At 42.8% G+C, this 13,992-nt stretch overlaps 1 long non-coding RNA gene across 4 annotated transcripts; it reads right to left on the reverse strand.

Moving 5' to 3' along the window:
* Positions 1-1,203: 1,203 nt before the first annotated feature.
* Positions 1,204-8,564, reverse strand: LOC120754357 (uncharacterized). Of its 4 annotated transcripts, XR_005701398.1 has the most exons (5): positions 8,352-8,564; positions 7,618-7,760; positions 7,007-7,117; positions 4,000-4,111; positions 1,204-3,487 (listed from the first exon to the last, which is right to left on the reverse strand). It is a non-coding gene; the product is annotated as an uncharacterized LOC120754357 (long non-coding RNA). The 4 variants fall into 4 exon arrangements; XR_005701400.1 differs by lacking the exon at positions 7,007-7,117; XR_005701399.1 differs by lacking the exons at positions 1,204-3,487; positions 4,000-4,111 and adding an exon at positions 3,500-3,906.
* Positions 8,565-13,992: the final 5,428 nt, after the last annotated feature.

The raw sequence follows: 13,992 nt of genomic DNA on the forward strand, positions 1-13,992 counted from the left end.
TTCTCCTCAGCAGGGAGGACTATAAGGTCAGGGGGTTTTTTACTGGCTCCAAAAACACTACAGAAGAACTGTTTGTCAGAAATCTGCAGGAAGCAAAGCAACATCTCTGAGCCCATCATCCTACTCACCATAAAGGTGGAATCTGATTCTGAAAGTTGCTGAGGGGATGGCATCAGATCTGCATTTCTGCATTGCCTTCAGACTGCAGCCTTGAGAAAGGAGGAAATACTTCTGCTCATAGAAGCAGCTGATAACACCAGAGAAAAATACTTAGGCAACAAAAGAAAAAGAGGGGGAGGAAATAAATTGCTGTTTCTTTCCTAAAAATAAAAAATTGCAGTTTCTTTCCTTCTTTGTTTTGGGGTGTTTTGCTTCTTACCCCATTACAAATTTGAAAAAGCACTTTGGCAGACAGGAAATCAATAAAAACTTGACAAAAGTCTCTGTTTTTGGTATAAAAATTGATGGAAAGTATTGATGAAACCTCAGACCTGAAGTACTCACTGGATTCTAATTTTGCACCGATGAGAATTTTTTATTCTCTGTTGTGCTGGGCAAGTTAAGTCTGGACAACTAGACCTGGAGGTTATAAATCCATCCCTCAGTCCCTTTGGCAGTACAAAGCAAAGGAATGCAAAACTTATGGGAGGCAACAGCATTCAGCTGAGTCAAGCACACAGGAATTAGGAAGAACTAAGGCTCCCTGTGTATCCTGCACTTGGGATGCACTGAGGATGGCTCAGTGCATGGATAAAGCCTAAGCCTTTCCCTTTTACACTTCTCATTCAACATGGCCCTGTGCCATGTTCCTGGGACCCCAGCCAACCTCTGCTCAAGTATGGCATGATTAATTTTTTTTGTTGTTGTTATTATCTTTTTTGCATGGTGCTCATCACTAATCTGCCGGTGCTTTGTAAGCACCATTGAATATCTTCTGCATTCTACCTCATCACACTGGGATCAGACAGGAAACTGGGGCACAGGGAGATTAAGGTCAAAATGTCAGAGAAATCACAGTGTCCAACTTGAGACATCCAGGATCCTCTAGCAGTGGAGTCCCAGTTCAGCAGAAGTGTATGCACTGGGTATCTGGAGGTTTTGGTTACAGCTATGAGAGCAAAGCACTTCTCCAGATCACAACCTCTGCATGCCCCATGAGCTTATGAAAAACACAGGAAGAATGGGCAATGGGAGACCCTAGGTTTGAATGACTTGCACAGCTTCATGGAAGATCCATGTTGAGATTAAACAATAACAGCTCCTGCTTGCTTTTAACATAACACTTTTTATAGCCCTTGCCTTAGTATTTCATAGCTTTCATTTTCTCTTGTGGGCACACCAAAGATATTACAGGTCAAAGTTGCACACAAGTCAGAAGGCAGTGGAAGAGGTTTATAAACACACATATATGAAATATTGTTGGGACTGTATCTGAAGACTGTGTTGCAATGCACAGACATAAGGGCAGAAGCAACCCAGCCATTATACGGGCATTGCCTCACTTTGGAGTGCCTAGAAACCAAATTTTTCTTTTCCACAGCTTTTTCTTAAGCCAGAATCAGACACTTGGGAAAAGAGCCTTTAAAACATTATCATTTTATTAATGTTGTTTTTCATATTCCTTCACCTGCAAGGTCTGTGCTTCAGCTATCATGAGTCCAGCTGTGCCGTTACAGGGAGCCTCTAAAGCTTCTGAAATGACCTAAAATAACACCTTGAACTGAACAGCATCAAAACTTTCAAAGTCCATTATCACAGCATCAGGCAGGCGCTGCAATGTCCAAGCCAAGACTCGTGTGTACTTTCTCCCTGGAAGAAGGAAAATCCCTCATTTTTGAGGGTACAGAGCTCATGATTCTAACTCTGAAAGGAAATCCTGAAACGTGCTGCAGCACATTTGTGGGTAGGGAAGCATACACTGATAAGAGTGAAAGTTTTCATGTCTTCAAGACCTTTCAGGAGAGAAGAGGTGGAAATCTCAAACTCCTATTTGGAAAGGAGAGTCCTCTGATTTAACCTAAAACCCCAGTATGACCAGTACCACAGGGTGGCAGCTTGCAGATGCCCAGGAAGCAATGTTTGGGACAAGGGTAAATCACAGTCAGAGTAAGGTGTGAAAAGGAAATGGTTGGTGTTCAGTAGTCAAAAGGGTATGTGGAATAAGGGAAGGCAATGTTCTCCCATCATAAGGACAGCAAATATCAGCAGCCACATTAATTTCTGGGAGCTCTAATGAGTCCATGGCAAACTTCCTCTCCCAGGATTTCCTCCTGAGAAATAAGTTGATAGCAATCAATAATTTATTGGCAGGCTTTACAGAGATAAATCACTGTATTAATTACAGCAGACCAATGAAAATGGACTTGTGCCCTTTTCTTCTTGCTGTCGTTTGTTGTTTTGGGGTGGGGTTTTTTAGTTTTTTTTTTTTTAGTTTTGGGGTTTTTTTTTAAAGGGGAAAATATTTTCACCCTGAACAGGAAATACCTGAAATAACAATCACGTGAAGATGGCATGACAGTGCTTCCACATCGTACTCTTCAGCTTATTTTGCCAATAGCTGAATCATCACAGAAAGGATTCAGAACTGGAAGCAATCCATTGGTTTATCTTAGAAGAAGCATTTTGCATTTAAAGTAGCATCCATCTAAGAACACGCCACATATGCACATTCTGCTTCCCTTGGCCTTTTTGACTAATCCTGGATTTGTACCCCCAAATCATCCTTGCAAGCATGCCCTAAGGAAATCCATGAAAGGGGCAAGGACTGCGCAGGTTCAGAGGTCCTTCCTGGGTGCAGTTTGCAATACACTTTAAAAACCCTGCTCTCCACTCCAGGGTTTCATATTTTGGGGTGTCTTTGGACTACTTAAACCAGCAATAAATCCTCAGCACCAAAGGGGCAGGAAACTCATAAATAAATGCTATCCTAGTAGCAGAAAGGGATAATTCTTTTCAGGCAAGAGTAGATAATAGTCTGGATTAAGGCTGATAGAAGCCTCAAACAGCATGACATCCCCCTTACACCCCAAAGGTCACAATCCCAGCACAGGGGAGCTGGGGGAGTGTGAAAGGAGTAGCAGCAAATAACCCCCTCTGTTCTGGAGCCATGGCCACATGTGGGAGAAGAGAGGAGAACAAGCACCCTGCTGGAGAATAGAGCCATTTTCTGCATCAGAGCTCTTTTTCAGGCTTCCTGCAGACTTCAAGACATGAATTGCTTCATAGGCTGTGGTCTGACCAGGTTTCCAGGCTTTCTAGGGGATTCCAAAGTGAAGAAATTTTCTTTGCTAAAGAAGGGCAAGCTAAGTCCCTCATCCTATCTCAAGTATCTGGGGCTCTAGTTCTGATCATGTCTCCTTTTCTTTTTTTTTTTTTTGGATGATGAATATTTTTGTCCTTCCACAGGTAGTAGCACACGCACGTGGGAAGCAGGCAGCAAAGCTGCCCTGACAGGAAGGGCGACAGACCAGTCAGTCATCACAGGCACCTGTGGCAAAGTGAAACACTTCATTTTCCTCCCCAGAGGTGGTACAGTGTCGCTAGAGGTCACAAAAAGAGTAGTACTTACATAGCTAAGCTCAGGGCAAAAAGAAGGGAAGTTTATTTACTTGACCTCGCTTATATAGATTCTGGACAGTGACCAGGGATTGGAGAATGAGGTTGCCACTTCTCCACCCCACTGGCCAGACTAGAAGTCTATCAATTGCTCCTCATCAGAGAGGAATGCAAAAACAATCAGTTTATGTTACAAGCGTGAGAAGACTCCAGTACAAAAATGTAAACATTTCAGAAGGCTAACAGAATATGGCGACAGCACAGGTTATTCCCACACCTGACACCTCTTCTGGACCCTTCTCCGTGTGAGAATTGTGCCAGTTTTGGAGCCTCTTCTGAAAGCAGCAGGAGCTACCAAAAAAAAAAAAAAAAAAAAACCACCAAAAAAACTTCCCCAGAACTGAAAGCCCACTCTATTCACCACATTTCATGGTACAGGGATACTTCTGAGGGCCTGGGGATTGTGCCTCAAGTACACTGGAAGGTCTCGAGACTTTCTGGCAGCTGAAGGATGGACACAAGTGGGTGACATTAAATTGTCCTGGAACTTACGTACCTAAAAACCCAAACACAAGAAACAGGTGTTAAACACAACCTTTGCTTCTAACACATGCAACATAAGGGGTTTTTAAAATATATTTGGGGGAATTTGTTATAATAACAGTGATGCAGTTAAGAACAAAGTGTTGGGGTTTTTTTTCCAATTTTAAACTTATTTATATACATTTGTTTATAAAAATTATCTTTGGGAAGGAAACTACTTGCATCAGAGCTTACCTTAACTACAATTTATTTATTTATTTTTTCTTTATAAATTGTCATTAGAGCTCATCACAGGGCTAATTTTGAGTTTAAACATACTTGCTAGAACTTGTGTTACTGGAAAGCCAGAAAGTTTAGCTGTCCAAATATAGGATGAGTGGTGGCTGGCTGGGTGCTTTTTCTTTTTTAGATTAATTCTCTGTGAGTTTTCATATTGATTTTCACAGGAGCAGAAAGAAGCCCTTAAATTGGTATGTTTATAAAAGCAACTCTTCGGAGAAGTTGAAAAAGACTTAGCATGGAATTGCCTCTTTTTAGTGCAGTTAATCTCAACCTATCACCTCACTGGCAATGTTTTCTCACATTAAGTTTTATTAGGATTTGCTGCTAGCTCTGCAGAAAAACACAACACAGAGGCAGAATCTGCTGACACACAGACCTTTCATAACAAGTCACACAGCTGCTACTCCAGCACTTCTTTGCCAAGCAGTAGCATCTTACATGACTAATTGATTAGCATGGAAAAGGTGTCCCTAATTTGCTGTTCTGTTGGATACACGGAGTAACACCGCTCTTCACTAACACAAACTGGCCCAGCAGATGAGATCCTGCTTAGAATACTGTTCAGCCTGAGTAAAGTATTGAAGGACACTGAATTCTGCTCCAAGAGAAGGAAGGATGTGCCAGGGCATAGACCAAGCAACTTTCAAAAACAATAAAAAATCTTTGTAGGTGATTTGGTTCATTCCCTTGTGTTACCAAATGTGCCAGGTAAACAATGTAAGATAAAACACAGTTTTCTGTTTATAGTGGGTGACCAGCCTGAAGCCTACAGACCTTGTATTGCCTGTAGCACATTTGGACTGTGGAAAAATGTTAGGATGAGGTGTCCCCCAGAGTCAAGCCACTGATTAATCAAATCCAACCCTCCCTCCAAACAACTTCTTGTTGGATAAAATGAACCAAGCTCATCTTGTCTTTTTTTCACTTTTTTTTTTTTAATGACAGGGGTTTAAAGAGGGCTCAGGGGAAAGAAGTTACTGTGTGCCACTGATCCATTAGATCCATTAGAATTCTCTTCTCTGACAGTGGAGGAATAAGAGTTGCTGAAAGTATCCCAGGCAAAATCTCTGCAACTGCTGGAAGTTGATAATTTATTTCAAAATCCTAACTTTTACTTTCCTTTGGAAGAAGATATTAAGTGGTGTAAAACCCATTTTAACATAAGACAGGTAATTAAATCAACTCACTGAATCATAGAGCATCTGAACATTTGGAACAATAACTTGTTTGACATTTCTTTATGAAAGCAGGCCACAGCGGTATCACCTAACTCTTTGACATCTAATTCCTTAATCTATTTCCATGTTTCCAAATGAAGCTGAAGTTAACTACAGGTTGTAGAAATCACTTCACTTAAAACAGTTTTCCAGCTGCTGGGGTGTGACAGGAGTGCAGAGCAGTCTACAGTTTTCCACTCCATGTGTGAAGAGAAAAAAGTTGCTCCTACAGTCAGTGCTGTGAATACACAATATAAATATAAAAGGAGCGTGTATATGAATAGTATCATGCACAGGCATATGAGTGGTTGTAGCCATAATAATTATCTCTGCAATAAATATTACTTTCATTTCCAAAGACCACAATTTGTGCTCGCACTGTAGTTCCTCACTGAAGTCCTTTGCATTCAGTAATCAAATAATTCAGGGCGAGGATTTCTCAAAAATTAAGGGCAGCAGTTGACTGTGCACTGCTGAATCTCATTTCCATCAGAAAGATGTAATTGCAGCCTTACGTTAATTTCTGGTTAGAAAACTGGGAATTATCAATACAAACAAATTTGTACTAGAAACACTTTTATCTTTCAAGTGCTTTTTGAGCTGCAAATCACACAAAAATCATCTGATTGTTAATCACAACTATCTCGCCTATCTTTGTCTCAGAATAGATACAGGCTAGACTTAAAGAAAAACAGACTTAAACAGTTACAAAGTCTTCTGGAAAAAAAGGAAAGAAAGGAAAAAAAAAGAAAAAAAGAAAAAACAAACAAAAAAACCCCACAGAATCTTGTATCTTTTATAGGGTAAAATATCCACATCCTGCTGTTTTCAATCAAACTACTCGGAGATTTTTCTCTGCTAGGAATAGAAATGCACATTTAATAAGCATAAACCTAATGCCCCCTGTTGGTTATATACAGCTTAAACCCTCGCCTGTGCACACGGGGACTCCTCACTCCTACTGCTGACTAAAGCATCCCACAGAACATTTAAGGTTTTACACGGGCACAGAGATTATGCTCCAGATTCACCTGAATTAATTTCTCTCCTCCCTCACAGGCACAGAGCCACATTCTGGTGTAGAAGATGTTTCTGTTCCTACAAAGCCAGCCTGTAACATCAGAGTGCTCTGCAATGCCCTGTCCTCAATCACTGCAGAATAAAACTCCTCCAAGATCGCTGAGCCCAGCTGTTAACCCAGCACTGCCAAGCCCACCATGAAACCATGTCCCCAAGTGCCACATTTACACATCTTTCAAATCCCTTCAGGGATGCTGACTCCACCACTGCCCTGGGCAGCCTGTTCCAATGCCTGGCACCCCTTCAGCAACAAAACTATTCCTAATACCCAATCTAAACCTCCCCTGGCACAGATTGAGACCATTTCCATTTGTCCTATCATGTATTACCTGGGAGAAGAGACCAGCTCCCACCTGGCTGCAGCCGCCTTTCAGCAAGGTCCCCCCTGAGTATCCTGACTAAACAACCAGCAGTCATACAGCCTGGGGCTTCTGTGTTACCTGGTAGAAAAAGGCAAAATGCTAATTGTGGCTCAGGTGTTTGAAACCAAAATTACTGGGGGTTTTTAGCTTTTCCACAACACATTTCACTGGTTTCTGAGGAGACCACCAAACTGAAAGCTCAGCATCTCCAGCTGGGTGTGTATTCTGCAGTCAATTTAACCTAACTTTTGAACTTCCCTTCCTTGAAAAAGGTCTTAGGAACAATTAAATAAAAGTACACAAAATTAAGTGAAGAGGTTTTCTACCAAAATTCCTTTGGCCAACGGCACTTTTTCTGCTGAGTAAACGTTGAGCACAGTGGTTCACCTGGCTCTGCAGAGCAGAAGATGCTGAGAGACTCCTGGTACCTGTTGTCTCAGGAGCAGTAAGGGCCAATATCTTCAGGGGCAGGAATCCCTCCTGTGAGTGTCAGAAGGCTGCTTGTACCCCTCTCTGTACCTCTGCCTTTCAGCAAGAGCCTCTGCCAGCCACAGCTGAACATTCACTGTCCCTCTTACCTGGCAGACACATCCCCAGAGGAGATGCTGGACCAATCCTCCGCGGCTGGCTGAGCACCTCGTCCCTCAGAAAGACACCACTCAGTATGGAACCACAGAATCATTTCAGCTTTAAGGTTATGGACGCGATAAATAGCTCAGACCTGTGCGGCAGAGCAAAAATGCAAAGATCATCCTCTTGTCCTCACCTGGAAATAGCATCAGAATTGGAGGCGCACAGCAGGAATTACCATCCTCTCACATTTTACTGCAAATGCCACCATTAAGGCTGTTACATTTGTGAGGATTCCTGTGTCACCCCCTCTTGTCTGAGCCTGTGATGCAACAGACTCCAGGGCTCCTCAGAGGAAGGAGGGCCAGGGCTGGCATCAGCAATAGCAGGGAAACACCTGGTGTCCACCACACACACACACGCGGAGAAACTGTTCAGGGCTGAAGTGACTGTCAGTGTTACAGGATCACAGATTGGTTTGGGTTGGAAGGCACCTTAAAGATCATCTGTTCCCAGCCCCCTGCCATGGGCAGGGACACCTTCCACCAGACCAAGTTGCTCAAAGCCCCATCCAACCCGGTCTTGAACATTTCCAGGGATGGGGTAGCCACAGCTGCTCTGGGAAACCTGTGCCAGGGTCTCAGCACCCTCACAGTCCAGAAATTCTTCCTAATATCTAATCTAAGCCAGCCCTCTCTCAGTTTGAAGCCATTGCCTCTTAAATGCCACTTCATTCCCTTACCTTAGCTCCTGGAGTAGCTGCCTCTCCTTGTAGGAGAGCCTAATTTCTGCCTTCAGATGAAAAGCATGCCAGTGACACCAGGGTTAGGAACAAGAGGGACAAACTGAACCCTCTGTGAAAAGACAGAACATTCAAATGCAGAGGAACATGAGGAGATATTTTGTGACTGCTGGCCAAATGAACCTCATCTCCCTCAGCCACACCAGGCACAGCCAAAACCAGCACCATTCCTTTGTCTTGCTTAAATCACTGCAGAGCTGTTCCTTGCTGCCTGCCTCAACCCTCCACACCTGGCTGGGCACAGCTTTCCTCAAGCCCCTTTCCTCACTCCCTGCCAGGCTGTAAGTGGCACCCACTCACTGCTGGGGTGCTGAAATCCCCAGGGACCAGAATGGGAGCCCCACAAATGCCATCCAGCCCCCTGGTGCCCTGCAGGGTAACAAGTGTCACTGGAAAAACCAGGTTTATTTGTCCAGTTTTTATTATTTGTCGCAGGGGGAGGGTGGGTTGGTGCTAATTCAGCCACCTGGGTCTCATCCTACTGCGATGAGGAGGCAGCTGGTGCAGGTTTTGATATTGCACCCTGGGAGCCAAGATTTGGGCTGCCACCCTTCCAGTCACCTCAGTTGTCTCTGGATGTGGCCAAACCTAAGTTTTCATACCCAAAGTCTCCCAGTTCCTAATCTCTGGCACAGCTGAGCCAGAACTGTAAGGTGTAAAACATCCAGGTTCCTTAATTGCAGCAGCGCATGGAGAAAGCCAGCGTAGCTGAAATTGCAGTATAAAACACAGGCAATGGAGAACCAAGCTGTAAGCATTAGTTTGAATCAAATCCAGCAACAATTTTCCAATATCCAGTTGGTCCTTCAAAAAAATCAAATGTAATTTCCTCTCTGCCCTTATTTTGAAAACATCCTACATTAGATGATTTTTGGATAGTCATTAATGAAATATCAAGTAGTTAGGTAATAAAATTCCTTTGCTGCTTTAGTCATAAAATATCTTTACTGATTCACTCTTGAAGCAGCTTTATTTGGATGAAATTAAAATGTTATTTCAGGTCCTCTGATAGAGGTTGGGGGATATTTTTGCTCCTCCTGGAACTCTCCCCTCCTGTCTTTTTTTAAATAAATTCAAGAAATCTCATCAGTGATAGGAGAGAGGGGAGACACTGCAAAGAGTATCTGGATTTATGTGTTAAAGTGTTTTGTGCAATCCAGTCTGACTTTATTCCATGCTGGGGAACCTGATGCTTATCCTCACATGTAGTTCTTTGTGACCTCCGAGGTCATGAAGATAAGAAGAGTAAGGCTTTTAAAATAATGCAGTGTCATATCTGTGAAAGATTCCTATAAATCTGCCTTTGAGGCTGAAGGGAGGGAAGGAGAATCCAGCTGAACAAAAGCTTTAAAAAACACATGTGATACACTACAAATCTGTGTAACCACTCAAGGAAACTGGAAGAAAAGGAGCAAAGAAACACCTGCAAAACAGCGCTGAAAATGGCATGTGATGCAAGAAAATGATAAAGAAACTCTTGCAGCCTTTAAGGACATCAAGTGAAATGCAAAATGCTCAAAGTGGGCTTGGCTCGCTCTCTGCTTGATTTGAATTTCAAGCTCTGATGTACAAAATGCTTTGTCTCCACGCAAGGTTTTGAAGTCCTGCAGGACTGCCTGCCTGGTTGCTTTTGCTTTGAAGCTGTCTAAAGCTTCCCTTGTCATCACTGTTTCACATTAAAATATATATTCTCCACTCAGGACATAGCAAATAGGTTTGCAGCTTTTCCATCCCCTTCCTCCCCCTTGCTCTATCAGATTGTTTTCTTCAGGCTCCAAGTATATGCAGATTTAATGGGGAGATCTTTAAAAAATAATGTTTTCCTTAGAGAAAACAATAAGTTAAAAGCCATTTGTTGTCTCATGCTGTCAGAATTTTGCCAACAAAAACCAGAAAACATAATGCAATCAGAATTATCTATGCTGTTAAGCAAAACTTCCTGCCTCTTCTAAACCATTCTTTTGGCCCGGTTACATCAATTCCTGACACCGAGGTGTTTCCCTGATTTCAGCCTCCTTCCAGGTGGTGCCCAAGCCCAGTCCCATGAGCTGAGCAGAAGAAAGTTGGATGCACTTGATGGTTCAAATCACAGGCTCTGCAGATTCCCTGGGCCCTGCATTTCCGGCTCAGTGCTGGGTCCTCTGCCAGCTCCACTGGCTCCCACATCCTCCCAGCTCACAATGAGTGCCTGTGCCTTTCCCTCCTCTTGCAACCTTTCCTTTCTCCCTCCTCTTCATACTCCTACTCACCACTCTCCATTTTCCTCCTTTTCATGGCCCTGATCTCTTGTCTCTTGAAATCATCTTCTTCCACCTACCTCCTCCACCTGCCTCTTCCAATGGTGGAAGAGATTCAGAACAAACAAACACAATGGATTCAGAGAGCGGCACTGCAATGGAGTGAACCACCAAACCTACCTGAGGATATGATGTTTTTGCAAAGGGAAAAGAACACTCCCCTCTTTCATGTCCCATAGAATGAGTAATAACGATCAGGATCTGAAGATGATCTTCACCCATTGCCAATTTTAATAAGTTTTAGGCAAAGCGTTATGTATTTCAGAAATGTGGATATATGTGAGCTGGCATAAGCAGACAGAGGAACAGGGAGCTGCATCAGTAAGGAACACCCTTAAAAGAGATTAAAACAATTTGATCTGCAAGATGAGCAGGTCTGTCCCCAGTTACTCTGTTGTCTTTGCCCAAAAGGCTGAAATACACCTATTAATTGGAAATTAAATAACACAATTCTGCTTTTAATGAATAAGATTTACTAATCCTATATTGTGCAATGTGAACAGAAACTCAGTGTAGAAGCTATTGCCTGAGATTCTTTTTATTCAAATCTTCTATGTTTTTTCTTATGCCATCTACTAGTTTATTTCTCAAATCCTGCAGTTTCAGGTTGCTGTTGTGTTCTGAATCCTGTTTCAGCCCCATAAATCACAGAATGGTTTGGGTTGGAAGGGACCTCAAAGATCATCACATTCCAATCTCCTTCCATAGACAAGGACATCTTCCACTAGACCAGATTATGGATTTTTCAGATCCCCATCCAAACTGGCCTTGAACTCTTCCAGGGATGTGGCAGCCGCAGCTTCTCTGTGCAAAGGCCTCACCACCCTCACAGGGAAGAATTACATATGAAATCTAAATCTATCTCCCTTCATCCTATAGCCATTCCCGCTGATCCATCTCCCTGTGTGATCCAATCCCTCTCATCCCCTTGGTGCCCTGCACACAGGAGCTCTGTGTCACTCACCTCCCCCAGAGCATCACCCCTAGCTTCCCCTCGGTGCTGCAAACCCCACTCCCTCTCCCCAGCGCTACTGTGTAACCTGAGATCCCTCTGCAAGTGAAACAACCCAGCCCCTTGCAGCGTTTACATCCATCCAGCAGCTCTTGGTGGAAATCATTTGAGCAGCTCTGCTTTATATCCTTGTGAGGTTTCTTAAACTGCCCAGCTCTGATTAACTCGTCAAGCCCCTGGACTTTCTGTGTTACTCCCTATTCCCTTGTTAACACAGCTTCCATAATGTTCTTGGCTTTCCACAGCTGCTTTGCGTTGTGGAGACATTTTTCACAGGGATACCTAAAGCTGTTCTTTCCAAGTAACCCAGATCCTGCGTGCAAGGGTGACTCTGGTCTACCCTGATTTTCAACTTCCTCCAGTTTTCTTAGCTAAGAGTATCTCAACTGGCAGATTTTGAGGAATTAATATGAATCTGGAGCAAAAGTAACTTTTGCTGGAAATTCACCAAACTCCAAGGCACATGATGTCTTCCACATTCCTGCAGGACATCTCATATTTCTTCGTGTTTTCCAGGCTCTGAGGAATCAGCGTGTCAAACACAGCACGCGATTCCACCTGGGTCATCAGAGGCAGGAGCTGAGTCCTGCTTCCTTCTGGGCAGATTTCTATAAAAGAACACAGAAGACCTTAATAAATAATAGAGAAATTGGTAAATTTTCTTGGAGTCTGCTGGTGAAAAATAGGCATAGCCTTATGTTACATCCTTCTGGGATTCCTCAAGCAGCTGTCTGGTTCAAATTAACCAAAGACATTTGTTAAGGCAACATGTCCTCTTAATTTGTCGTTTCCTTTTTTGAAAGGTGTTGTGAGTAAATGGTTTTTCACTTATTAAACTTGAAGTCTTGAGTATGGAATTTAGGGAACAAACAAAACAAAACCAAAAACAAACAAACAAAAAGGGATGATGTGGATGTGTACGTTTATTTTTGACAGCTGTGATATTTTCTAGGCAAGCTACCACAAGACAGGGTGCAAATACACCCCTCCAGGTGCATCAGTGTGACCAGAGATAATGCCAATGGTATCAGGCGAAGGCAAGAGGCACTCAGGACAGCTAAACCAGGTAATTTAGGCATCTGCAGAGAGTCCTTTTCTTCTCTAACACACAACTCAGCAAATTTAACCAAATTGAAGCTGTTGAAGAACTCCACTTTGTCCTGACAGTGGCTGTACCAAGGGGCTGGAGAAGTCACAGCTGAAGGTCACATCATCAAATAACTGATTATTTCTAGTACAAAGTTTTCCAAGACTTCTACATCCAGATGAACCCATGTAAGTGCTGCAGTGGCCTGAACCACTTATTGAAACTTTCCACTGGACTGCTGCTACCACGTGCTTCTTTCACACTTCCCTGGTCCAAACACTGTGCAACTCTGTCCAAAATGACTGGGACTGAGGAGAAGAATATGAGGTTGTTTCTGATTCCCTGGCAGCAGTGAAAAATGATCATTTGGGCAATCTGATTAAATCAGGTATATGAAACTAACCCATTGTTTTTCCTGCCTTTGAGAGCAGCTCTCACAAAGAATTTCATCAAGAGAACGTCAAGCCACAAATGAGCTCATGTGACCAGAGTGAACCACAAATAGTTTACTGCTCTGATTGTTGTTTAATGAAGTTTGTATTAAGCTTTTAAGGGATTTTCAGAGGTTTTGTCACATGCCTTTTTAATTTTTAGAGGCTACTTCCAAAAAATGAGTTTCCAGAGTTACTTGGGGTGCACCTAACTGCAGCACCTTTCTGTTTCAATACACGCTGGTGTTTTTGTTCCATATGCAAATTCTGCAATGTAGATTACCATATCAATGAGATGGTTTATTTTCTGCTGTGATATGCAGCCAAAGTAGCTCCAAAAATCAGGTTTGTTGCTGCTGAGAAACGTTTTCAAAGCAATAAAATTTTTGTGATTTCATAACAGAGGAACAGAAGCCCGAGATACTGCTGCAGATAAAAGACCCATTGTCCTGTTTCCAGCATTGAGATCAGGTGTATGGAAGGGAATACAAGCACCTGGCAGTCATGGGAAGGTACAGTCCACAGTTACTCTCCAAAATGGATATTTTGCACTCCAGGAGTTTCCTAAGCCAGAGGTGTTTCCTTTGTATTTAACTGGCAGCTTCTTCCTCTGTGAGTTCATCTAGCTGTTCTTTGAACACTGAGATAAATATATGAACCAAAAGTTCTGGGGGTTTGTTTGTTTGTAATAGGAAATCTGAGGGCAGCAGCTGCCATCACGACTGATTTTGAATTAAAAAACAAAAAAACCCCT

Source organism: Hirundo rustica, chromosome 6 (genome assembly GCF_015227805.2).
Source record: "Hirundo rustica isolate bHirRus1 chromosome 6, bHirRus1.pri.v3, whole genome shotgun sequence".
Taxonomy (NCBI): Eukaryota; Metazoa; Chordata; class Aves; order Passeriformes; family Hirundinidae; genus Hirundo; species Hirundo rustica.